The sequence below is a fragment of the Mustela nivalis genome, assembly GCF_964662115.1.
Source record: "Mustela nivalis genome assembly, chromosome: 17".
In the NCBI taxonomy this organism is placed as follows: domain Eukaryota; kingdom Metazoa; phylum Chordata; class Mammalia; order Carnivora; family Mustelidae; genus Mustela; species Mustela nivalis.
The window spans coordinates 53,714,272-53,741,746 of NC_139036.1; the positions used below are offsets into that span (position 1 = coordinate 53,714,272).

General features: G+C 36.8%; 1 long non-coding RNA gene across 1 annotated transcript in view; it reads right to left on the reverse strand.

The window, feature by feature from the left end:
- The window catches only part of LOC309852260, a 172,698-nt gene extending 151,848 nt beyond the window's left edge, over positions 1 to 20,850 (reverse strand). Inside the window, exon 1 of the long non-coding RNA XR_014305141.1 lies at positions 20,751 to 20,850. This is a non-coding gene — a long non-coding RNA (uncharacterized lncRNA). The remainder of the gene's footprint in view (positions 1 to 20,750) is intronic.
- Between the last annotated feature and the right edge of the window lie 6,625 nt (positions 20,851 to 27,475).

Sequence of the window (27,475 nt, forward strand, 5' to 3'; positions counted from 1 at the left end):
TCGACCTCAGTTGCAGCAACTTCTTCCCAGGAACATCACCAAAGGCAAGGGAAGCAAGGGCCAAAATGAACTATTGGGACTTTATCAAGATCAAAAGCTTTTACACAGCAGAACAAATGGTCAACAAAACCAAAATAAAACTGACAGAATGGGAGAAGACACTCGCAAATGATATATCAGATAAAGGGGTAGTATCCGAAATCTATAAAGAACTTAGAAAACTCAACACCCAAAGAACAAATAATCCAATCAAGAAATGGGCAGAGGACATGAACAGACATTTCTGCAAAGAAGACATCCAGATGGCCAACAGACACATGAAAAGGTGCTCCACATCACTCAGCATCAGGGAAATACAAATCAAAACCACAATGAGATACTACCTTTACACCAGTCAGAATGGCTAAAATTTACAAGTTAGGAAACAACAGATGTTGGTGACGATGCGGAGAAAGGGGAACTCTCCTACACTGTTGGTGGGAATGCAAGCTGGTGCAGCCACTCTGGAAAACAGCATGGAGGCTCCTCAAAAAGATGAAAATAGAGCTACCCTATGACCCAGCAATTGTGCTGGCTATTTATCCTAAAGATACAAATGTAGTGATTAAGGGGAATGTGCACCTGAATGTTTATAGCAGCCATGTCCACAATAGCCAACTATGGAAAGAACCTAGATGTCCATCAACAGATGAATGGATAAAGAAGATGTGGTATATATAATATATGTATACAATGGAAGACTATGCAGCCATCAAAAGAAATGAAATCTTGTTATTTGCAACAACATGGATGGAACTAGAGGGTATTATGCTGAGCAAATTAAGTCAATCAGAAAAAGATAATTATCATATGATCTCCCTGATATGAGGAATTTGAGAGGCAGAGTAGGGCTTTGGGGGGTAAGGAAGGAAAAAATTAAAAAAGATGGGATCGGGAGGGAGACAAACCATAAGAGACTTTAACTCTCACAAAACAAACTGAGGGTTGCTGGGGGGAGTGGGTGTGTGGAGAGGGTGGTTGGGTTATGGACATTGGGGTGGGTATGTGATATGGGGAGTGCCGTGAAGGGAATAAGCCTAACGATTCAGAGATCTGTAACCCTGGGGCAAATAATACATTATATGTTAATAAAAATAATTAATTTAAAAAATGAAACCATAGTTAGTTTTTTTTAAAGAATAAAATTGATAAACTTCTTCCTAGGATAATAACTAAACATTACCAAAATCAAGAATAAAAGAGTACATCACCATATAGTTTAGAACTAAAAGACAATAATGGAATATTATGAATAGTTACATTAACAATTCTGAAAACTTAGATGTAATACACAACTACTTTGAAAAACAGATTTGCCAAAACTGATATAAGAAGAAATATACCATCTAAATTGTCCCCATCTATAAATTAAACTAGATTTGCAATTAAATCTTTCCAAAAGAAACTTCCTGACCCATATGACTTTACTTGACCTCTATCAAAGATTTATGAAATAAAATTAATTCCATGAAAATATTTAAGTAGTAAAGTAAATAGCATTTTCAATGCATTATGTAAGGCAACTATTGCACTGCTAACCATTAACTGTAAAATCAATGCTCTTCACTAACACAGAAGCAAAAATTCCAAATAAAATTTCAACAAGTCAAATTCCATGAGACACGTCATCATCAAATGGGTTTTAGTCTAACACTGTAAAATTGGTTTAAATTTTAAAAATCATTATGTAATTTATAATGTTAATAGAATAAAAGAGAAAAAAACATATGGCCACCTCAGTAGATGCGCAAAGTATGTCTGACAAAATTAAACACCCATTCTGCATAAACATTGTCAGTAACCAGGAATAAATGAAAATTTCCTCAACTTTATAAACACATATACAAAAAATCTACAGCTAATATCAAACTTAATGGTGAAAGACTGCAAAACTTCTACCTAAAATGAAAAAGAATGCAAAGGTATTATAATTGCTTCTATTCAACATTATATTAGAATTCCTGGCCAATGCAATAAGACAAGGGAAAAAAAAAAAAAACAACACAGATTAGAAAGGAAAAAGTAGCACTGTTTTCTTTGATGGTATGATCATTTACAAAGAACTTCCAAAGAAAACCTATAGCAAAACTATGAGATCTTGATAAATGAATTTACCAGGGCCAAAATGTATAAAGTTAATATAATGGAATTTTACACACTTTCAAAGATCCATTGAAAAATAAACTTTTAAAAAAAACTGGATGTTTTATACAGATATTTTTCACATATTTCAAACAGTGAAAAAGTAGGATATGGAAAAATTTATTTGGGGAAGAATCAAGAGTTCTAGATGCATACAGATTAGGAGAAACACACTATTAAAAAAAAACATTTCAGCCTGCACTACTTGAAAATCCAACAATATATACATTATACTCTTACAGAGAAGTTGAAAATGAGCTATAATGACAGGCCCATGTTACTACCAATTTAAAAAGGTAATATCATTTTCAAATTATTGAAACTGAATTCCAGTATGTGAGACATTAGCTGCCAATCAGACAGAGATGCCATATATATTAAGAAGTTCTAGAGAAAAGAATAATAATGTGAGCCCTGAATCAGTTATGCTAAGGGATCTAACATCATTTCAGCACCTGTAATTTCTCATTATTATTAAGCCATGAAATGAAAAGGTGAGCCAAATGGTATGTGCTTTCCAGTGGTAAGTTTATGTTGGAATGAGATACTGGGCCACCAGAGCTGCTAAAACATTTTTTTAATGAATTCATAAAGAAAATCCAGACATTTAAAAATAACAAGGCCTACAACAGTGCATTTCCACAGTTTGCTAAAGGGGAATCAACATTTTAACTCAAGACTACTTCCTTTGATTCTTTCTTGTAAATACAGACATTGGAAAGTGAAGAGATTATTAGTTTCATCTTAAATATTAATGGGTCAATGGCATACATTTCAAATTTAAATCTAGATTTGTGACAGAGCTGCTTTTCACACAGACGACTTTGCCTCATATGCTCCAGGGAAAGTAGCAGCAAGAATTATTTTTCATATGTTCTCTAAGTAAACAGAAAGACAAACATTTACAGAAACTTTATCACCAAACTAAAAATGATCACAGCTCTGAATAAATTATTAAAATAATAAAAAATTATTGTAACTCCAAAGTTTTATTTTCCATTAAACTTCATGTAACAATGGTTAATGATTCTTCTGAGAAAGCTAGGTAATGCAAAAACTACTATTATTACTACTACTGATACTACTAATAGTCAACATTTTACTTTTATTAAGTATTTACTATTTACCACATGCTGTGTTACAATACATCGAAACTCCATTACAACTTCATGAAGAATGTATTATTATTATTCCCCATTTGGGAGATAAAGTAATCAAAGTATAAATTGTGCTACATTCATTTAGCTAGTAAATGGTATGACTGGGTTTCATAAGCCAGCCTGTCAGGGTTGAGATTTACAAATAAGTGGATAATACTCTGAAAACTATACTTTTAAACACGATGATATTCTGTATCACAGGGAAAAAAATGTAAAAATATCGAGAAATACTAAAATTTCTATAGTTCTCCCCCTACCCCCAAAATCTTTTTGCACAAAGTAAAAATACAAAGAGGCACTGTGGCAATTTGGAATCAATAAGAAGTAAGCTTCTACTCTTCTTGAAATTATCATCTGCTGTACAAGAGCCAACTGCTAAGATATATTCAAGTTACACAATTCTATTGGAATGGATCAATCCTATTCAAGTCTATCTGAAAAGGATCTCTAGATATAAAGCTCAGAGGTTCACACACACACACACACACACACACACACACAACCATTTCTTGCAGTTCATTTGAGTTAGTGTGCCATAACCTCAAATAACCAACACTTTCTGTATTACTGGTTTCCAGACAAGGAAAAAAAGTCCTAAAAAATAGCCCCAGAGAAGTATAAACCAAATAGCTTCTAAATCCATTTTGCAGTAGGTAAGGTGACTATCTTAAGGGAAATAGTACTGGGTGAGTATTTGGAAAGAAAGCTGGCTAATGGCTAACTGCTTTAGAGGCTAATTATTCATGTAGAATTATAGAGACAAAGCTGAAAGGATCCCTAAGGATGTCTGAATACCCCCTCCCAGCCCAATAGTAGGAGGGAGCCTTAATCCAAACAATTCTAGATAAATGGGTCTCTTCTTTGTTTTAAGGAAATCTCCAGGGTCTCAGATTTCAAAACTGCCCTTATACATTCCATATATTTTCCCCAACTTTCATAAATCTCTCTTTTTATTAAGCAAATCCACCTTCCCATATGAGTCCTGGGTTGGAGGAGAAATATTATGTAAGCTTTCTCCATTCCCCCAAAGTTCAGACCTAACCATAGGAAAATACTTGTGATCTTGCTTATCTAGAGGTCAAGGGGTTTCATGCCTACCATTTTTACCTACACATAACAATTCTCAAACAGAAACACTCAAAGACATACACCAAGACCCTCCCTGATGAACTTTCACCCTAACATAAATTTGGGACTCTCTGCATTCAAAACCAATCCTGTTCTGTTTCCAAAGTGTCGTATTTAGAACACAGAGCAGATGTTTCATATTCATGTGTAGCATTTTTTAAATACACAGATTCCAAGGTTGCTTTCAGACCTATTGAATCAGAATATGCAAGACAATATATGGTTGGGTGCAGACATAGCTCACAGTGCTGTGAAAGTCCACAGGCCTATTCTTATATAGATGGAGCATTGAGACAATTACATATATGCATAATTATTTTCATTTTTTTTAACACCAAATTGGAAGGTATTGATCCTACAGCCTGAATAACACTAGAACAACTGCATATAGTCCAAGAAATTTAATCTAAGGTCATTTTTTTCTTTCCTGCTCTGAATGTTCAAAGTATTTATTGTTAGATTTATCTGACTAGCTAAAAGTGATTTTAAAAAATTGCAAATCCTAGCTGGACTCTCTAATTCTTTTGTCTTCTTATTCTAAATTATCATCTATCTGTGAATCTTCAATTGGTGAATTGGTGCCCTAAGTATAATGGTATTTTCCAGGATACATTTGGCACATTTTCTCCAGAGCATACCACTATTGAATAGTTTGGAGAAAAAGTAAAATAACTTAACTAGAAACTTCCACTTCCAGCCAGGATATACAAAACATGTATGTGAAAACAGTTTTTAGACACTGAACAGTATAAACTGCGAGAAAGGAGAAAAACAGGTGAACTGTTAACTAAATTTATTGTCATAATCATTTCACAATGCATGTGTCAAGTCGTGCTATATACCTTAATCTTATACAGTGCTGTATTTTATGCATATCACATAAAACAGAAAAAAATGAGAATAAAAGAAAAACAAAATGAAATATATGATTGCCCAAAGGTACTGCCTAGAGAGAGTTTCAGGGCCCAGGAGGGGAGAACCCATATTTCTGAGTGAAGGAGACACAGCTGACAATTAGAAGCTAACACAGGTAGAGGCACCTTGGTAGCACAGCCAGTTAGGCATCTGACTCTTGGTTTCAGCTCAGGTCATGATCTCAGGGTCATAAGACAGAGCCCTGCATCAGGCTTCACACTTAGTGCTGAGTCTGCTTGAGATTGTCTCTCTCCCTTTCTCTCTGCCCTCCCCCTGTTCTAACTCTCAAATTTTTTTTTTTTTAAAGGACCTTTAATCGGCACCTGAGGGGCTCAGTCGGTTAAGCACCTGTCTTCAGCTCAGGTCATGATCCCAGGGTTTTAGGATCAAGTTCCGTATCAGTCTCCCTGCTCAGTGGGGAACTTGCTTCTCCCTCTCCCTCTGCTGTTCCCCATCACTTGTGCTCGCTCACTAGCTCTCTCTCAAATAAACAAATAAATAAAATCTTAAAACAAATAATAATAAGGAGCTTTAAATGATAAAAGAAACAGAACACTAAAAACAGTAAACTTCCTAAATCTGGGAAATACACAAAAATTCTAGAGTTTATATTATATATGATGGTAAAAAATGGAACGACTTCCTCCTATGATTAGCAATAAAGCACTGATGTCTGAACTCACCATTTGTTTAATATATTACTGGAGGTCCTGGGTAGTACAACAGGCAAAAAAAGAATAATAAGCATAAAGACTGGAAATATGATGTAAAAAGGTGAATTTAGTGGGTTTGTAGAATACAAGGTCAACTGAAAAAAACAAATTATGTTTGTATACTAGCAGCAATCAGAATTGAAATTTGAAAAGAAATACCATTTACAGTAGCATCACAAAACTGAAAACTTAGGGGTAAATCTGACAAAATATTTATAAGAGCTGTTCACAGAAACCTATAAAACATTAGTGAGAAAAAAAATTCAATAAGCTAAAAAAATGGGAGACTATACAATGTTCATATATGGGAACAATCATTATTATTATGAAGACAATTTCTTCCCAGGTGATCTATATATTAAATTCAACCCCACTCAAAATCCCAACAGGCTTTTTGTGTGCATCAAAATTGATAACCTGATTCTAAAATTTATGTGGAAATGCAGAAGACCTTGAAAATAGCCCCTCAATTGAAAAAGAAGAACAAAGTATGACAAATTGCACTTCCTGATTTCAAAACTAGTAATAAAGTTACAGTAATCAAAACTGCTGATATTGGCATAAAGATTAAAATATAATCTCAATGTAAAGAACAGAAAGTATAGAGATAGAGTCACACATGCGTGATCAATCAATTTTCAACAAGACAACCAGACAAATTCAACAGGGAAAAGACCACCTTTTTAATACATTCTGCCAGACAATTAGGTAGACATAAACAAAACCAGGAACCTTGATCCTTCCCTCAGACTACTTATAAAACCCAAGTCAAAGCAGATCATGGACCCCAATGTAAGAGTTAAAGTTATAAAGCTTTTAGAAGAAACTTAGGAGAAAATCTTGACAGTGGGTTTGGTTGAAATTCCTTAAATAAAAAGCACAAACTTTATGTTGTTGTTTATTTTTAAGTTATATTGGATTTAATCAAAATTGAAAATGTTTACACTTTAAAAGATACTATTATAAAAATGAAACAGACTGATAGAAATTTGCAAAAGACATATCTGACAAAGAACTAGTGTCTAGAATGTATAAGGAACTCTCATAGCTCCCTAATAAAAAGACAGACAATCCCTCCAAAAATGTCCAGTTTGAACCAATGCTTCATTAAAGACGATATACAGATAGTAAATGAGCATATGGAAAATGTGATTTAAATGCAAATTAAAACCAAAATGAGATGCTACCATATACTGATTAGAATAGTTAAAATTTTAAAAACGAATTACACAAAGTATCTGTTAGAAAGTGGAACAAATGGGACTCCCTCACTTTGCTATGTAAATGTAAACTTGCACAACCACTTTGGAAAAAGGTTTGACATTTTCCTAAAAATTTAAATATATACCTACGATATGACCAAGTAATTCTACTCCAGTGTATTTACACAAGAGAAAAGAAAGCATGTGTACATTATTTTGTACATAAATTTATACATAAATATTCACAATAACTTTATTTGTAATAGTCAAAATTTGAAAAGAACCCAAATGTTTATAAAGAATAGAACAGATAAGCAAATTGTAGCATATCCATACAGTGGAACACTACTCTGAAATTTAAAAAAAGAAAAAAAAGATACTCAACAAATTGGATAGATGAACCTCAAAATAGTACCGTGAATGAAAGAAATCAGACAAAAAATAGCACACACATAAACAGCATTTATATAAGCATACATATGTGAGCAATTATATAAAACTATAAAATTCAAAAGAATGTATAGTGACAGAAAGCAGAGTAGTGGAGGAAAGGGGTGAGGGCATAGAGATATAGGTCAGGATTGAGTAAAAGGAGCATAAGGAAAATTTGGGGATTATAAATATACTCCTTATCATGATGATGGTGATGGTTTCACAGGTGTGCAGATATGTCAAAACTCACCAAAATGTACAAAGTAAATATATGCAGTTTATCTCCTCAACAAGGCTGTAAAAAGAAATTTAACTGGGAAGTTACATGCAATATTATTTACATACTAAATTAGACAAGGATGGAGTTGCTGACAAATAAGCCTTTTTTGTATAAATGTTTCCCCACTACAATCAGAGCGCTTACTTATTCTTGTGACCAACCATCTTCCTTTATTATAAATATCAGTATATCCCAAATTATGTAAGTCACTATGCAGCAGGAATAAAAAGAAAGGGATCCATTGCACAGATACTAAAGGGGAAAAAAGTGTACAGGATTTTAAACTGACAATGTGGAGAGAAAGAGACACAACAAGCACTTTTTGAGCCTGGGCTTCTGGTAGAATGGTGAAGATAAGCATTAAAATAGGGATTTAGAGGGAGTTGACTGTAAAAAGAAAGTTGAGCTTGGATTTGAAACATGTCACGTCTTCAAAGTCAGCACAACTTGTCTGAACATAGTTGGAAATCTGACACTTGGGTAAGGCAGCAATCCCACTCCTGCTCCTCCAACAGAGTGGCCATTTTGTTGACAGCAGTGCTCACCAACAGAACTTTGTGTGATGACAGAAATACTCCATCCACTATGGTAGTCACTACCAGCATGTGTCTATTGAATACTTGAAATATGACTGGCTAACACATAAATTAACTTAATTTTAATTCAAGTTAGTTTAAAGATTTATTTATTTGCAAGAGAGACAGAGAGAGAGTGTGAGTAAGCAGGGAGAGTAGGCGGAGACAGGAGAGAGAGAAACCCAAACATTCTCCATTCAGAGTGCAGAGAGCAACAAACACCGGGCTGAGATCATGACCTGAGCCAAAACCAAGAGTTAAATGCTTAACCAACTGTGCCACCCAGGTGCGCTTCAAATTAGTTTAAATTTAAATTGCCATGTGTAGCTACCATATTTTGATTTCACAGGTTTTAAGTGATTACCCATTCAACATCCCAACCAAGTAACTTCACTCTACCTCCTTCATTTCTTCATTTCTTATCACATTCCTTATCACTCTACCTCCTTCATTTCTTATATTTTATTCACTCATTTACTGAGCAAATATTGACTACCTACTCTATCTTGTTCATTATTGTATTTCTACCATTTAGCACCAACAGATTTCTTGCCTTCATTAAGTTCACGTTTCAATGAATCCCATTAATCACCACATCCTACTTATAGTCTCAGTTAAAAATTCATTAATCTTTATACACCTCATCTCTGCTATTTTCCTTTTTCTTTTCTTTTTTTTTAAAGATTTTATGCATTTATTTATTTTTTTTAAAGATTTTATTTATTTATTTGACAGAGAGAAATCACAAGTACACTGAGAGGCAGGCAGAGAGAGAGAGAAGGAAGCAGGCTCCCTGCTGAGCAGAGAGCCCGATGCGGGACTCGATCCCAGGACCCTGAGATCATGACCTGAGGCAGCAGCTTAACCCACTGAGCCACCCAGGCGCCCCTGCATTTATTTTTGAGAGATAAAGAGCTTGAGCACACAAGCAGGTGTGGGTGGGATGAGGTGGGTAAGGGGCAGAGGGAGAAGCAGACTCCCCACTCACTGAGCTGGGAGCCTGAAGTGGGACTCGACCCCAGGACCCTGGGATCATGACCTGAGCCAAAGGCAGACACCTAACCGAAGGAGCCACCCAGGCACTCTCTGCTATTTTCAACGTAGCCCAAAGAGGGTATAATAGCCCAAACATTTTTAGTTTTTATTGTTGCTATTTGGTCTTTGTACAGTGAGAAGTAAATAAAAGTTGTTTAATTATTGGCTTCTCAATTAGAAGTTACAAAACCTTGGTTCAAGGCATCGTTACATATGACACTCTCTATTTTTTTCCATTATGAAAGGTCTGCTGATTATAAATATGGGTTGAAATACACAGCAGACTTTGATCCAGGCATCTTATTGTTCATAATGATGTATATCTATACATTGTTTAACTACGTCTATACTTATGTATATCTATGCATTGCCATAATCTATGATAATACAAGTATTTTCATCCAGGTTTAAAAAAAAATCATCTTGCAAAAAGGGAAAAACAAATCTGAAGTAGCTCAAATATTCAAAGAGTCAGTAAAACTGTCCATTATATCTGAACTTCTAAGCAGTAACAGGTATAAGACTATTTTTTTCTTATGTAAAATACACAGCATAACTACTAAATTGTTTTTCAGTAAAAATTTCTTTAGATAATTTAATAATAAGGTCATGGTAATCAGTTTGAAACTTTTAATTAGCAAAGCACAATTTCAAGTCAGGAAGGGGAAAAAAAAGAGATTTCTTAAAAGATTTTATCTTATGATCACAAATCCAGTCAGGACTGTAAATTTGTCAAAGAAACCCACTGAATGATCCTGAGGGAAACCAAGTACATTTATGGAGGAAATGCCAACCTCATACAAGTGTCAAAAGGATAGGAAATCAATGTCTGTGAAGTCTTTAGACTGTCAAAAAGACACACTTTTGGCTACTTTGGCTCTGACTCTTTGGGACACCCAAAGGAATTGTTTGAGCCTTGGAATAGCAAGCTTCATTACCGTAGATGTAATAAAGCTTATTTTCTGTAGACTTCTTGGTTATCACTATTTAAAAGTGGTGAAATGCTGATATCCCCAATACTCTCGTGAAAGACAGAGTAACTAAACCTAATTTTTGAGTCTAAAATTGCTAACTTCCTAGCAGAGCCAACAAAAATGACATGAATGACTTTATTTTTATGCTTATAATGACAGGTAACTTGGTATATCAAAAGATTTGTTATAGTTTAAGAAATAAATAAAAAAAAGATATTTCTGACCTAACGTCTTTGTAACACCATCAAACTAACTTATACTGATGGGTCACAAAACTTTAAAATATCACAATGTTCTGCAGCATTAATTATTTTCCCATATGGCTACATGGATAGTACATTTATCAGCATTTATCTATGCCTTTGTAACACAGAAAACAAAGTTAGGAAGAACACTAGTCACATGGAAGAAATGGGAACCTCAGGAAACACTGAGAAGGCAGGGCGCAAACAGTGCCTACCTCCACACATCGACCCCCAGATTCAATCTACATAGGCAGGCACTAAAGTTACTCTGTCATCTTCTATCCCAAATCCTGGACACAAAGAGAAGGCCTACATAATCAGCCTTTCCAGCGTCAAAAGGATTCTTTTGCTCTCTCCCACCAGGTGCATTAAGTTCCATAATGAACAAATGGTGCTTTGAAAAAGCGCACATCCAATTTCTTCACTATTTTCATTAACGCGGTTTTCTTGGTAACCAATATAGGAGCAGAAGAGGTAGTTATCTGGGCCTCAGAGCCTGCTGAGTAAGGTAGCTGGTAAGAAAATGTGGCTCTATGCAGATATTTGTCACTGTTAGTTTCTCTCAATAGCAGCATTTGATAAACTTTTGGTCACAGTTTCCACAGAAGTGCCTGAATATAAGTATCTCTTGGAATGATTTTTAAATACAGATCACCAGATCCTCCCCTAAAGATTCCAACCAATGAGGATGATCTTGGAATCTGAATTTTTAACACTGTTTGAGGAAAACACCACCCTAAGGTTATCATCCTGCTGCAAACAGCTATCAGAAAGTAAAGATTGGTGCCAAATGACAGAACTGGGGTCTGAGTAAGTTCCCTAGATCCTCGTTACAACTAGTTCCTCTCAGCTTCTTTACAACTCCTTTCCCATAGTTTTGAGATGTTTATTAAAAAATACTTGTCTATCTGGCTGTTTACAAGAGGAAGAAAGAAAAAAGGCAGAGAAACTTGCACCAGGATCTATTAAAGCTTTCACATTTGGAATTGGATTCCACACTCTGACAGCTTCAGAAAAGAGCTTGCTCATCTTCTAAACACTCTAAAATGGACTTGGTCTAGGTTGTCCTGGAACCAGACTCTGCGATGGAGATTTGCATGCAGTAAGTTTACTGAGGAGCTCTTCGGATGAGCACCTTTGAAGGTCTGAAAGGAGTGGGCAGATGGACAGACTGAACAGAAATGCATTGCAACAAAGGCATTAGCTGATCTCAAAGAGCGCTCTGGAGCTGGGAAGTCCCTTGAGAGTTGTTCCAAAGTAAGGCAAGATGGCCAGCCCTTTCCGCCCTATTGATGTTTTATTTGATGTGGGCTGCCCTTGGGCTATGACCTCAGGCAAGGCAGTTATCTTCTTGTGATGGCAACTTTCTGGGAGAACTCAGCCAGGATCTATCAGCAGTCAGCATCAACTGGGGAAATTAGTTGGCCCTGAAGGTCCCAAAGGTGATACACAGCACAGTATCCACCGCAAAGACTGGCTATTTGATTCCAGCTTTGCTCGCCCTCATTCATGTCTGGTTGCCCCACATTTCAGTAGGAAAACAAATATGCTGGGGCCTGTGATCACCTTTGAGAAACCTAAGGATCTCTAAACACTTTAAAACTGGTGATTTCGCAAAGAGTTTATGCACACTTTCAATGCACAATAAGGGCAGAGTGGGAGAGTCAACATATTTTAGCACTAGGACGTCAGGTTTCATTAGAGTTAGTTGTTCCAGGAAAGCAAAGGGAAATAAAACACAGAGTAACACTAACAAAGACTCACATTACCAGTCTTTTAAATACACTGACCATACATTGGTAGTTTATACTGAAAAAAAGGAAATGTACATTTTACACATTTCAGTGAATCAACATTCTCATCCACTAAGGCCCCTCATCAATCATTTAGTGGTTAGACAACCCCACAAACAAGGAGTGCATCCAAGCTCACTTCTGGAGTTACTATAAATTTCAGGTGTTGTGAGCTAAACCTTCACAGTGAAGACTTTCACAGGGCACTCCGCAGTGTGCAGCATCAATCTACTGCTAAATTGTCTGGTTCTCAAATTTTCAACTGGGGATAATCACACTTAAGTCAAGTGTCAACAAAGGTCTTATTTAACCACAAAAAGTCAGACAGTACAATCTATGCATCAGCACTGCCTATGAGACCCAGTGTTCCCAGGGCTAGGTTTTCTGCTATTCTTACTGAAGTGAAAGGCCATGAGGAGTAAACTGGCAGAGACACCCGGGTGGCTCAGTGGGTTAAGCATCTGCCTTCAGCTCAGGTCATGATCCCCGGGTCCTGGGATTGAGTCCCGTGTCTGGTTCCCTGCTCAGGGGGGAACCTGCTTCTCCCTCTCCATCTGCGTCTCCTGCTCATGCACACACTCTCTCTCTCCACCAAATTGAAAAACAAAAACAAAAACAACTTTAAAAAAAGTAAACTGGCAGTTGTGGGTAGGAATAGCATAAAGTCTCCAATACTTGCTTGTTCAACTTAAGCACAGGCAACACTATGAACTTTGAACATGAACCAACATTGTTGTAGTAAATAGTAAATGTTTGAAGAGCCAGAAAGTCCTAGAACAAAATCTAAGTCAATATGCCCCCAGAGAGCACAAAGGTCACTTAACCTTTTTGCTTCTTAGCTCATAGCGATCACAGGTATAACTGTAGGGTCTTAAATTGCCATCTTCTCTTTATCCTGTCTGGGAAAGAAGGGAGGGGGACTGTCTCACAACCAGTCTTCTGGTTGGGTTTGCTCCCCAGTAAAAAGTGGTGTTCACATTCCTTTTTCCACCATGCTAACACATTTGTTCCTAATTACTAGCCTTTTCACTCACTATTCTTTTTTTTTTTTAAAGACGTTATTTATTTATTTGACAGAGAGAGATCACAAGCACGCAGAGAGGCAGGTGCAGAGGTGGGGGGAAGCAGGCTCCCCACTGAGCAGAGCGCCCGATGTGGGGCTCAATCCCAGGACCTTGAGATCATGATCTAAGCCGAAGGCCGAGGCTTAACCCACTGAGCCACCCAGGTGCCCCTTGACTATTCTTTCTTGATCTGGTATTATGAAATGATAAAAGAAAAGACTATGCGCCTGCTCACTGCTCTGGAGGTTTATTCTCTTTATTACTCCTGGAATGACACAAATAACAGGAGGTATGACCAACTCTAATGGCTGCAAAGCACAGGAATTATAATTCTTATAAATAATATTTTACTACTATCTTATAAATAATATTTTTCTATACTCTAAGTGAGATATAACCAAGAAGTCACACATTTTACAGGGATCTATTCACGGGACTGAGCATTCCTATGGAGGAAAAAAATTATTTCCAAACTCCACAATGGGTCTCTGACCACCTTTTAAAAGGTTCAGCCCCTGTGCATGTGAGTTGGTTTTCTCCCACAGTCTAGCCCCCCCATCCCATACCCTTAAAGCTCTCTGCACCCAAGTTAAAGCTATTAGGCTGGAACAAAAACCAAGAATAGTTTTCATATTCAAAACGGGATTACAGAGAAGGTCAAATACAGAAGGACAAAGATGTGTCGGCCTTTGGTTTTTAAGGTCTTGAAAGCAGCTGAGGCATGCAAGGGAACCCAACATTCCAAATCTAGTGTAGCAACCCATAAAGGCATAGGAGCTTCAGGCCAAATCCCTTCAAAATCATCCCATCAGTAACTTGCAGATGAACTTTCTTATTCTTTCCAAGAAATCTGAGCTGAAGTATCCATACACATGAATGAACACATGCCTACAAATACATCTTACAGGCAAGCACATAAGAAAAAAAAAATATAGGGGCGCCTGGGTGGCTTAGTAGGTTAAAGCCTCTGCCTTCGGCTCACGTCATGATCTCAGGGTCCTCGGATCGAGCCTCGTGTCAGGATCTCTGCTCAGCGGGGAGCCTGCTTCCTCCTCTCTCTCTCTGCCTGCCTCTCTGCCTACTTGTGACCTCTGTCAAATAAATAAATAAAATATTTTAAAGAAAAAAATATATATATATATTTTTCTAATTACTTCATAATTTGCAAGGCATTTTCACAATGGACTTTGGACTTCACCTCTTTATGTGCACCTATCAAGCCACAGCTCTATTTCTCTGCTCACTTTCAGAAGAAAACTCACTCCGGTGCTATTTATTTGTGTTATCTCTACCTCTTTGCCTTTTGTTCTTTTCCTCAATCAACTGGAACCAAACTTATATCAATTTCACTCCACTGAAACAGCTCTTACTATGGTCAAGAAACAGTTTCATGCCTCCAAATCCAGTGGCCAAGCCTCTGCCCTCATGTTACTCTACCTCTCAAAACGTTGGTCTCTCGCTTGACTTCCCTGGCACCTCGTTTTCTTTCTGTTTCCTTGACATTCTCCTTTATTCATTTCCTCTCCTTTACCTACTCCTCTTACTACTCAAACCAAATTTTGTCCTCAGTTCTTTTATTTCCTCTGTATATTCTCTCACATTAGGTGACTTGATACTGTCTTGGGTCTTAAATACCGCCTATAAGCTATGACTTCCACATTCATGTCCCCAGGATGGAACTGTATGTCCTCTGTGTAGTTAATATCAATAACTTGGATGTGCCATTCACATTCTGTAAGCTTCTTACATTAACCTGGCCCCCAATTATGATATTTGCCTCCAAATCTGCACTTTCCCCAGTCACTCCCATCAGTCGTGCATCAGTAATGCACCAGTAGTGCACTATCCTTCCAACTTGATTATGGCAAAGATCTGCAGATTAACCACCATTCCTCTCTTACCTCACATCAAATCCACAAATGGGCTGTGTTTCCTTAAATTCCTCAAACTTCCCCACCACAAAACCCTCCAACCTAACTTCTACTCTCACTCCTACTAACAATCTCTTCTCCACAAAAAGCCAACCTATATTTTAAGAACATGAGTCAGGGGCGCTGGGGTGCCATAGCTGGTTAAGCACCTGACTCTTGCTTTCGGCTCAGGTCGTGATCTCAGAATCATGAGACTGAGCCCCGCGTGGGGTTCTGCACTCAGCGTGGGGACTGCTTAGGTTTCTCTCTCCTTCTGCCCCTCCCCCTGCACTCACTATCTCTATAAAATAAGTAAATTAAAAAAAAAAATCATGAACCAGACCAGCTAACTAACTCCCTGTTTGAAGGTCCTCCAAAATTTTCCATACTACCAAGAATAAAATCCAAATGCACTATGCTGTTTACTAAGGCCGGGCATGACCAGTCTTTCTTCTTTTCACTCCCCTCTGACCTTCACCCTGCAGCTGGCTTGGGTGTCTTCTGGCTCTTTCTCAAACTGGCCAATGTGCTTGTCCTGTCTCAGGACTTTGGAACTTTCTGTACATTCTGCCTGGAACACTCTCTCTAGATCTTCACAGGTCTGATTCCCTCAGTAAATCAAGTGTGCGCTCAAATGGCACTTTGTCCGAGAGGCTTCCTTCCCTGATCACCTTACCTAAGTGGGCAATAACTACCAACCACCTCACTCCAGTTTATTATCATGGTACTTATTCAAAATCACCTTCTTTGTTTTTTCTAAGTCTCATTCAGGCAAAGTCCCTGTGTGTTAACATTTAATCCCACAACACAGATCGGTGCCTGGCATGGAATAGACACTCAATAAATATTTGTTGAATGAAGGAATTAGTCGCCTTCATTGATTTCTCCCTTTTAAATTGTGTACTTTCACTGGGAACAAGAATTGGGCCTTTATTTAGCCATGTTCCTTTGAAAGTCTCTATTCCAACTTACATAAAGATCTGACTCAACCTTTGAAATTATCCCTTGGTTGGACTTATTATTGGATAAGCCACCTCGTCTAACAAGCAATTGCAAGGGTCATATTGCTTTCTTCTAATCACAGAGCTATGCTATGATTCATTATGGTGGGCAACATATAGGTACCATAATAAACAGTTATGTTATTTAGAGACAAAATAGTCTCAAGAATCACTTTCTCTAGAACCCATCTGTGACTAACTCAACCACATCCTGTCTCCTGAATATGCTCTTTATGTATAATATTTTGCTATTCAACTAAAACAAAATTACTATGAACTTAGCCCCCTCTACAATCTTATATATAATTCTGAAATCCAATTTTATTCCAAAATCTAATTTTATTCCTGAAATAGTGAAGTTATCTTTTAGGTTTGTGACAAACATGCTGGTTGATAAAACATGACCTATGTAGATATAAAATGATTAATAACTTGTGCATTTTACTTAATATGAATATTCATGTTTACCTATAAAATTATTGATGTGTTTGATTATAGTCTCAGAATCCACTGAGCATGTGATGTAATATTCAGGAAATGTACCATATTACCTCTGTAAAATGTAAAATCTTCTATTTCAGCTCTCAGCCTATAGTCCAACCCAGTTTTTTTCCAAGCTGATAGCTTCAGAGTCCTCCTATCTCTCTTCCCCCACCCATCCCCATCCTATTTTTTTCATGGGCATCTCCCTCTCAGTCTTCTGAGCACGCCTGTGGTCTGGAAGTCTATTCCTCCAGTACCTTCTTCCTGCCCATGAAGACAAACCCCAGAGGCCCTTAGTTTTAAGAGTCTGCTACTGACTAACTGAGAGTAGCAGGTAACGATTATACAACTGCCATTATGTGCCAAGCATGGCACTAATAACTTTTCATACACATTAGTTCATTCAATCTTTAGAACAACACTAAGCTAGGTCTTAGTACCATCATCAAGTTGCAAATCAGGAAACTGAGACCCTGAGATGTTAAGTAAATTGCCCAAAGTTATACAGACAGCAGATCACCTGATTCTGGACCGAGTATTTTAAAAATTATAATTAGCAAATTGTCAAAGTAAAATATTACACATTTTCATTGAAAAAATAAAATATGAATAAATAAAAACTTGTATTTCAAGAGGGGAATGTCTTTTGCTTACACTCTCAGTTCTGAAGGGGTGAAGAGAGATCATCTCTCAATTTAATGAGTCCTCCCTGCTGTCAAGGTAAAATCCTCTGGTTTCTCCCAGCCATTCTAACAATCCTTATTTTCAACATACCGCTGTTTTGAACACTACAGAAAAAATGCAGAAAAATGCCTAGGGGCGCCTCGGTGGCTCAACAGGTTGAGCGTCTACCTTTGACTCAGGTCATGACCCCAGGGTCCTGGAATTGAGCCTGCATCAGGCTCCTTTCTCAGCGGAGAGCCTGCTTCCCCCGCTTATGTGTGCACTCGCTCTTTCTCTCCCTCTCTGTCAAATAAATAAATAAAAACGTTTAAAACAAAAAAGCCTAGCTTATTAATTTTTATTAAGCTTCTACTTAATAACTTAATTATTAACAACCAACAAAGATGGTTGCTCTAAAATATTTCCACTGCTTCAATTTCAAATACTTCCTGAGTCCCTACAAGGCTGATGTATGCTGATTTGTTTACCTAATACATCCCACAAACAACAGTTAGGCTAGTATTTTTTCCTCATTTCACAAAGGACTAAAGGAACCGGCAGCCACACTGTCACGTTTGTGAGACACACAGCTCAGAGAGCATGGAGCCAGGCTCTGACGTGGTTTCAGAACAACGTATGCTGACTCAGTGAACACCAGTGCACCCCTCCTGTTCTTTTACTCAGCTGTGGTATTACTTTCCAAACGAGTAACATTTTCACATGGTCAAAATTCAAATAACCCAATTTCATTCCAAAATCAAATCTTCTGAAATACTAAACTATACTGCAAATTTGTGGCAAACTCATTAGTTGTTAAAACCTAAACTAAAATGGATATTCAGTTATTTATAGCTTTACCTTTTTCACTTAATGTGAATATTCACATGTTCAGTTTCAGAATTACTGAAGGGTTTGATTACAGGTAACCTCAACCTCACTCAACTCCTAGACAGTCTCTATGCCTCAGTTTCCTTACCCAAAAGTAGTGACTACCATTTTTTTCGGTTGTTATTCTTTTTTCCACAGGTACGTGGATTTAGAAGCAAATATGACGATGAATTTTTTACACAAATGCAGCACACTAGAAATACTATAAACACATGCATAGCTGTGGCCTTTTTCCACCTAATTTATCACAGATATAATTTTATATCGATTAAAAATGGCCTGCCTAACCCAGTAGTATATTATGAATGTGTGATAATTCCTTTAGCTAGTCCCCTATTTATAAAATTTCAATTATTTCCAATATTCTGCTATTGTAAATTATATGCCAGTGTTCAGCTGTCCAGGCATATCTGTCAAATAATTACTTACAAAAGAAAAACAACCTAATAAAATGGGAAAAGGATATTAACAGACAATGTACATAAAGGAAAATAAAAATGTTTTCTTACTGATTTATAAAATATACAGATATTATTGAAAAAAATTAAACCTTTGTCTCTGACATGTTTTACATATCTAATTCCCCCAATTTATTACTTGACTTTTGACATTGTTTATAGTATTTTTATAAGAACTTATTGAAATTTTATGTAACTAGGGACATCTGGCTGGCTCAGTTGGTGGAGCATGTGATTCCTGATTTCCAGGTTTTGAGTTAGAGCCCTATAATAGGCACAGAGTCTATTTAAAAAATAAAAAATAAAAGGCTTAAACTTGTACTGCTAGGGTTGGCAAAGCTTTAAAAAAAAAAAAAAGTAACCAAATTGTTGATGTTTTTATTTTTTTTTAATTTTATGGAATTTATATGATATTTGAAAGGACTTTCCATTCTAAGATGATTGCTCTAAAATACTTCCTATTGATCTATTTACAGTAGGATTTTGACCTCTCTGCATACATATTGGGGTAAGATGCCTGGTGTGATCCATGACCTACCCCATCCCCCAGGGCTACCCTTTATTCCCAGTACCATTTATTGAATAATCCTACCCCCAACAGGTTTCCTTTCTATTCTACAGTGTACCCTGGAATACAGAATGATAATCAGTTAACAAAATTGTTTTTATTTTCTTTTCATACTGACTCACCCAGATTTCTAGTAAGGCTGGCTTACTAGTAAATTTCTAGTAAGGCTGGCAACTTTTCTATTCTGCTTTGGGTTTGGGGATTCGTATTAGGTTGCATGATAGTCAAGAGGGGCAAGGGCTTCCATGACCTCTGGTAAGCCCAGGAAAGGCTGTGTCCCTGCTTGTCTGTATTTAGGACAACTTGACATTTGAGCACAGGCCAAGTGGTTTTTCTTTCCTCCACCTTCTTGTATCTATTTTGGAATATTAAGTCTTAGAAAATAGTTAATATAGTAAAAGAAAAATATATTTTGATAGGAAGTTATTCTTCCTTTTCACTACTGATTATTTTTTAATATTTGACTATCAGGGTCTCTATAATTAGAGTTAATAAACAGCTGTATTATATATATCTTATTTATAAAACCAGTTGTCTTTAAATCTTTCCCTAGTCATTCTGAATTATCTAATTAAAACTTTCAGTGGACAAATTCTATCAGGAATGTACTCATTAGTTTAATAAAGTTCTTGAGTATTTTCTACGTGCAATTTGTTTTTCTATGGGCTGTGAAAGACACATAAATGAAGAAGAAAAGGTTTTGTTCCACCATTGTTTTTCCTAGCTGAGTTTAGATAGACTTGACAGAAGAGCACTTTCGTTGCAGGGACAGGAGATACCTAAAACACATAGGAGAAAGATGATAAATTTTACTATAAAAACTCAAGAAATCTCTCTGGTATGTAGAAAAGAGAAGGTAATTCTAAGTGGTAGCAGTAAAGTGTCATGGAGACAGTGACAATGGATCCATCCTTAAAACCTATTTGCACGTTTAACACGTCAGGACACACATACTTGAGGACATTCCAACAAAAGTGTAACTTTCACTAAAAAAAAGCATATGTGATGGTTAATTTTATGGGTCAACGTGGCTGGGATAAGGGATACCCAGATAGCTACTAAAACATTATTTCATGGAGTACCTGGGAGGGTGTTTCTGGAAGAGATCAGCATTTGATGCAGCAGACTGGGTGAAGATGATTTGCCCTCAGCAGCGTGGGGTGGGCACCATTCCATTCATGGAGGACCTGAAGAGAAGAAGTAAAGGAAGGGTGAGAGATTTCTTTTTGAGCTCTCAGATATCAGAGTTTCTGACTTTGGGGCCTTCAGATTCTAAGACCAACATGAGCAGCTTTCTGGTTCTTAGTCCTTTCAACTTGAATTGAATTAAACCACTGGCTTCCCTGGTTCTCCAGCTTGCAGAAAGCAGTTTGTGGGACACTGTAGCCTCCATGACCATGTGAAATAGGAGCCAATTCTCTTAAATAATTGGCTAATTGGTAATTAATTCCCCCCCACACTAATACAGCATGGAAATAAGATGATTATTCAGGCAGCAAAATATCAGAAGATTCTAGGCACTGAAACCAGAAAAGAGAGAGAATTCCTCCATATCCCCGACTCCATCAGCCTCAGGACTGTCCGTTTTAATTTCCTGTTTCCTTTCTTTTACCACGCTTCTTCTCCATCCTCAGGTTATTGCCTTAGCTCAGAGCTTGAACCTAAATGTGTCATTCCTAGATGACTGAAATATCTGGTGCTCATGGTTCTTCTACCCTTGCTCTTCACGACATTCTTGTTTAACACAAATATGATCCTATTAAGACTTTAGAGAAAACCCTACAGGATAAAGTCAGAATGCATTAATATAATGACCATTATTGTGTAACCTGAGTTTCAGCCACTGCAGCCACTGAAGTACTTAACATTCTCCAATTTTACAATGTAATACATCTTCATGTTCATACTTCCCTCAACCTGCAAATTTCCTTTTCAACTCTGTGTCTATCTAACACATTTTTATTTATCTTTTAAAATCAATACAACTTTGTTCTCTCTCTGAAACATTTTCCTGCCAAACTAACCAGAATGAATAACCACCTCCAGAATGCCACCATCTTGCCTCATTCATGAATCTATCCATGCCTCTTCTCCACAGTACTATAATATGTATTTATCTTTGTGCCTCATGATCTAGAACTAAGTACATAGTAGGTTATGACTATGACTATATTATTTCAATAATATCTGGACTATCTATCCTCTATGACCCATTTAGCAGGAGAGACACTGCTTTATGGTGGGGTGAGACAGAACATATCATCAGCTGTAATTTGGGGATTTATTAGTAAAAATTCAGTGAATACCAAGAACACAGAGAAAAATTCATCATAAGAATGTGGGGAAAGAGCAGTGATTATGAAAACGGAAGCATCCCCTGAGATGCTGAGATCACTTTTCTTAGTGACATTTGTGGAAGACTGGTTCTATGTACAGACACCCCAGGTATAGTCCTATTTGGCTTTCAATGATTTGTAAAGGAAAAAAAAAAAAGAAACAATGTCACTTTACCACTATTTATAAACATAGAAACATCAAGATGGTTTGCTTGAAATAAGGATATTATGAAAGATGAGATAGGTGATAAGACAAGTCCTTTCTCAATGTATTTCCCTTGTGAAAGGCCATAGTATATATAAAGTCTGATAGTTTTTACAAAATTTCTACATATTAAAGGAATTATATACAATAAAAGGCCTGAGAGTTAAAAATCCTACTGTGCAGATTTTTCTTCTTTATCCATGCCACGGCTTCAATGACTTAGTCCTAAGATACCATTTTATCAAGGTAGTAAGATTAACGTCACATAACACATACCATTTTCAGAAATACTCCACAGTGGCTCAAAACTTATTTCAAGTGTCATGTATGGGGACATTTCCTGCCAACTATTCATTGTCTCCTTCTTTCCTGCTAACACATCCTGATTTTGGTCTGGATGGCAAGTACCCAAAGCCAGGCATTTTGGCCTAAGCCAGCTCTTTAATGTTACTCCTAATTTACTACTTCCCATGCAGCTGGGGTGGCCATGTGACCAGGCATGCTCAAGGAAACATAAGGGGGCTATTGGAAGGGGATTTAGGGAAAAGCTACGATGGACTAATAAATGGAGCTGAACAACTTGCCCTCTTTCCCTTCGCCTATAACTTCAGAAGTGATATTACAACCAAGAGGCAAAATGAAGATTCTGAGAATTTTTTAGAATTTATAGAGGAAAAAGACCATGTGTGGGTTTTTAGTGATTTGTTGAATCACTGGATCAGCCCGAGCTTCTTATTAAATGGGAAGAACGAAGGCACTCTTAGTGAGATATGCTGTTATTGGTAGCTGAGCACATTCTCACAGACAGTGTACTGGGTAGTTGAGAAAGAAGTTTTTCATGAGAGCCTTCCCTTTGTGATAACCCTTCAGAATGTCTGCGGGGGATAAATTAAAAATTAAGGTTCACAGATTTTTTAGATAGCGAATATGAAGAAGGAAGACTATCCCCTACCCCGTATGGCAAGACATCATACACCACAGAAATGAGACTGATTACTCATGATAAATTCAGAACAATGACCTAAATAAATAAATAAAATGAAAAAAATCCCTTCGATCATCTCTGTAAACTCTAAAAATTCTCAGAATCTTAAAACTAAGCAGGCTGATCTTAAGGTTCCTTTTCTTTGCACAGAAACACAAAAATCTATCTATTTAACATAAAAATAGCAATGGGTATGCATGTTTAATGTACACAGTTTATACAGAAGTAATCTTAAGACGAGAAGGTGTTGTTTCTCATTAGGAAAGTAGAGCTGTTGGCCAGTGAATGTGTTTGGTCAGCCAGCCTTCTAACCCATGATTTGAGGCAATTAGTTTTCAAGCTTCAAACTATTATCTTCCTACAAGCTTTGCCTTCAAGTTATTTTCACCTTAGAGTTTTCAAGCCCTGAACAGATATTTTGATACCTTGATAATTTGTGGTCTTGTTAAAGACTGAATTTTTGCACAGTCCCCTTGACTTGATTGGTTATTTCAAACTTCCAATTATTTCACACCTTCCTTTGAGACTTTCTCTAATTGAGCTGTATATTCCCAACTAAAATCAGAACCGGCCCAACTCCTACCTTACTCAAAATTTAGGCCTATTTTAAAAGATTAAAATTCTACAGTCTTTTCAAATAGATATTGTTGATTTTTTTATCTTCCTAATTTCATTTTGTGAAACAAACTAGGATCTTAAAATAGCAGGAAAATATTTTTTTAATCTCCAAGCCCCATTTTTACTTACATGAATTTCCCATAAATACATACTTTGGACAATATTTATAGCTTTGAAATATTTAGTGGCCATTGTAGTAATTATCTATGAACCAGCAAATGAATTTTATGATTTGTGATTATTTCATCCTTACCCCAGGAAGAAAAAGTCATTTTACTGCCATGCAGCATATGACCAAATAGCCATTCAAAACCAAATTAGTCTAAACCCAGATACCAATTGCTCATTAAAGAGAAAATAAGGAAAAGTTTAGCTGTTCTTACAAGACCAAAGCAACTAAATGTCATTCCAAGAATAAAAGGTCTTGTTTTAGTCTCTTATAGACTGAGAATAAGTGTTTTGAGTTACTGGAACTTGATGGGTGTGATTTGCCATTATTTTCCATTTCCTGAAAAATCTTTAAAAAATAAAATCACAGCTCATATGTTCCACTGCCTTTCCCTAAACGGTTAGGTGTTTAAGCTGCCTTCTAAAAACATACCTTAAATTTCATGTATATCTATCTGTCCATTCATGTGGATGTCTGAAAGTATAACTGTTTCAGTGTTATGTCTACTCAATGAATCAAACCCAAGGAAGAAATGTTCAGCAAAAGAAAATACAAAACAGGTTCATATCCTAAAAGGAATGGTCTTATGAGGAATAAAATAATTGTTACATTGTATCTTCTTTAAGAATTTTCCCTCCATTTTTATCACTCCTCTTGTTCTTAAAAGAAAGTTACACCTTCCTGACCAAGAAATATTTTAGGGTTCTTAGCCTACTAGTATACTATCTAAAACACAAAAGCCCAAAGTTTAAGTAAAATAAAAGATCAAATGACCTCTAGCCATCCAAAATAGATACCAAAGTTTCAAGCACTTTTATAGATTTTCAACTTCACTTAATCTCTAGTTGTTCTTATTAAGATACAAAAGCCCAAACACTTCTGCTTTCAGATGTTTTTGTTTTCTATAACACATAGGAGGTTAATGGTAACATTTAGAAAGGGGATAATTTCAAGAGAAGTTTGCACTCAAAAAGCAAGGGTTAGTACTCGAAAATAGGAAAAACACAGAAAAATTAAATAGTTAACTGAAAAAAAAAAAGTAAAGTCACCAAATAAAAGCACTGAAGTCTAAGACCTTTTAGAGTAGTTAAAAAAAAAAGGGGGGGGGTGCCTGGGTGGCTAACCTGGTTAAGCATCTGACTCTTGTCTTCGGCTCAGATTCTGATCTCTGGGTCATGGTATAAAGTTCTGAGTCGGGCTTCAGGCTCAGCAGAGTCTGCTTGTGATTCTCTCTATCCCTCCGCCCCTCCCCCTGCTCATGCTCTCTCGCTCTCTAAAAATAAATAAATAAATATTTAAAAATTAAATAAATAAAAGTAGTAAAAACAAACCTATATCCTCAATAGTCATCATTTTTTTTTAAAAAAGGATTTTATTTATTTTGACAGAGCGAGACAGTGAGAAAGAGAACACAAGCAGTGAGAGTGGGAGAAGAAGGCTTCCCCCTGAGCAGGGAGCTCGATGTGGGGCTCTCATTTCTTTAATAAGAAAGTGGTATCTGGGTTTAGACTAATTTGGTTTTGAATGGCTCTTTGGTCATATGCTGCATGGTAGTAAAATGACCTGAGCCGAAGGCAGACCCTTAATGACTGAGCCACCCAGGCACCCCAACAGACATCATTTTTAAATACTATTTTGGAAATTTGGACCAACAAGAAATTATTGTATTTTTTCTGTCTGTGATATTACGGAAATACCAAAGGACTTGCCTTGGTGGCTCAGTCTGTTAAGCGTCCGTCTCTTGATTTCGCTCAAGTCATAATCTCAGGGTTGTGAGACTGAGCCCTGCATTGGGCTCTGTGCTCAGCAGGGAATCTCCTTAGATTCTCTCTCTCTCTCCTTCCGCCCCTCTCCTGATCTCTCTCTCTCTCTTACTCCCTCTCTCAAATAAATAAATAAATCTTGAAAGAAAAAGAGAGAGGGAGGGAGGGAGGGAGGAAGAAGGAAGATAGGGAAAAGATTAAATAAAAAGGATGACTCTTCCCAGGCCAGTGATTATCACAGGTCAGTTGTGTCAAATAGAAATGAATTCCAATCACAAATGTGTGCCACACACATATTTGAAAATTTGTATTCATGTTAAAAGTAGTGGAAAAAAGAACTGTGAAATTAATTTCAATAATACATTTTATTTAACCTAATATATCCCAAATTTTATAATTTCAACAATACCAAAATAAAAACAATTCACATCTTTTACATTATTTTTGTGTATATTAAGTCTCCAAAACCTGGTACGGACTTTATCCTTCTATCTCAAATTTGGATGAGTCATATTTCAAGTGCTCAATAGCCATATGGGACAAGTAGCTACTGTATCGGATAGGACAGTTTTAGATGCTGGGAATAAAGCAGGAAAACAATAAAGACAACATCCCTGTTTTTGCGGAGTTTACCTTCTACTTCAGGGAAGATACAGAAAAGTACAAAAATAACAACCAGGATAAAAAATCACATGAGTCTGAATGCCCTGAAGAAAGTAAAAAGTCTGAGAGAGAAAATGCTGAGGAGTGGGAGTGCTCTGCAGATGTGACATTTAACCTGGGACCTGAGTGAGTGGGAAGCAGGCAAGCTTGGGGCAAGGCATGCTGGGCAGAACAGAGAGTTTTGATAACAAATCTAAGGCACACAAGCTTGCAGGCTTAAGCAACAACAAAGAAAGAATGGTTAGGTGAGCTAAAGGAGCAGCGAGGGAGAACAGTGTAAGACATGGTGGAGGGGTAAGCAGAGCCAGATCATGCAGGATTTAGGAGACCAGAATAAAGAGCTCAGGAAGGACCAAGGGAGGAGGAGGAACCCTGGAAGCACTGTAAGTGTTCCTTCAAACCCTGGAGGGCCATGCCCTATAAGTGAAGGCGCTAAGAAAGAGTCTTTATAAAACCTGAAACAAAGACTTGAATAATCTCATACCTGACTGGATAAAGGTGATCTTCCTAGATCAAATTTTCTGCTACTAGAAAATCAAATCTACTTGGGGGAAATTAACCTAGAGTCTCTATATTCTTTAATGTAAAATGTCCAGCATTTAATCCCAAATCACCAAGAATGCCAATTAAAAAAAAAAAAATGACCATTTAAGGAGAGAAAAAAGTATGTGTGTGTGTGTGTGTTTATTTTTTTTTTAACAGGCATTTTGATGATCCGGATTTCTGGGTTGTGAGGATTTCTGCTTTATAATAACTATGATTAATAATGTTCAAAAAATAGTAAGATAAAGAATTCACTGGAGAACTGAAATACATGAAAAATGAACCAAATTTTTCTGTAATTGTAGAGGGGGAAAAGGCAACAATAAATATACAATTTAATAGAAGGATCTAGAGTTGATGAGATAGAGCAGAATTAAAGATTAGTAAAATTGTGGGGGTGCCTTGATGGCTCAGTCAATTAGGCGTCCTATTCTTGATTTCAACTCAGGTCATTCTCAGGGTTGTGGAATCGGCCTGTATCAGGCTCTGCCTTCACCACAAAGTCTCAAGATTTTTTCTCTCCCT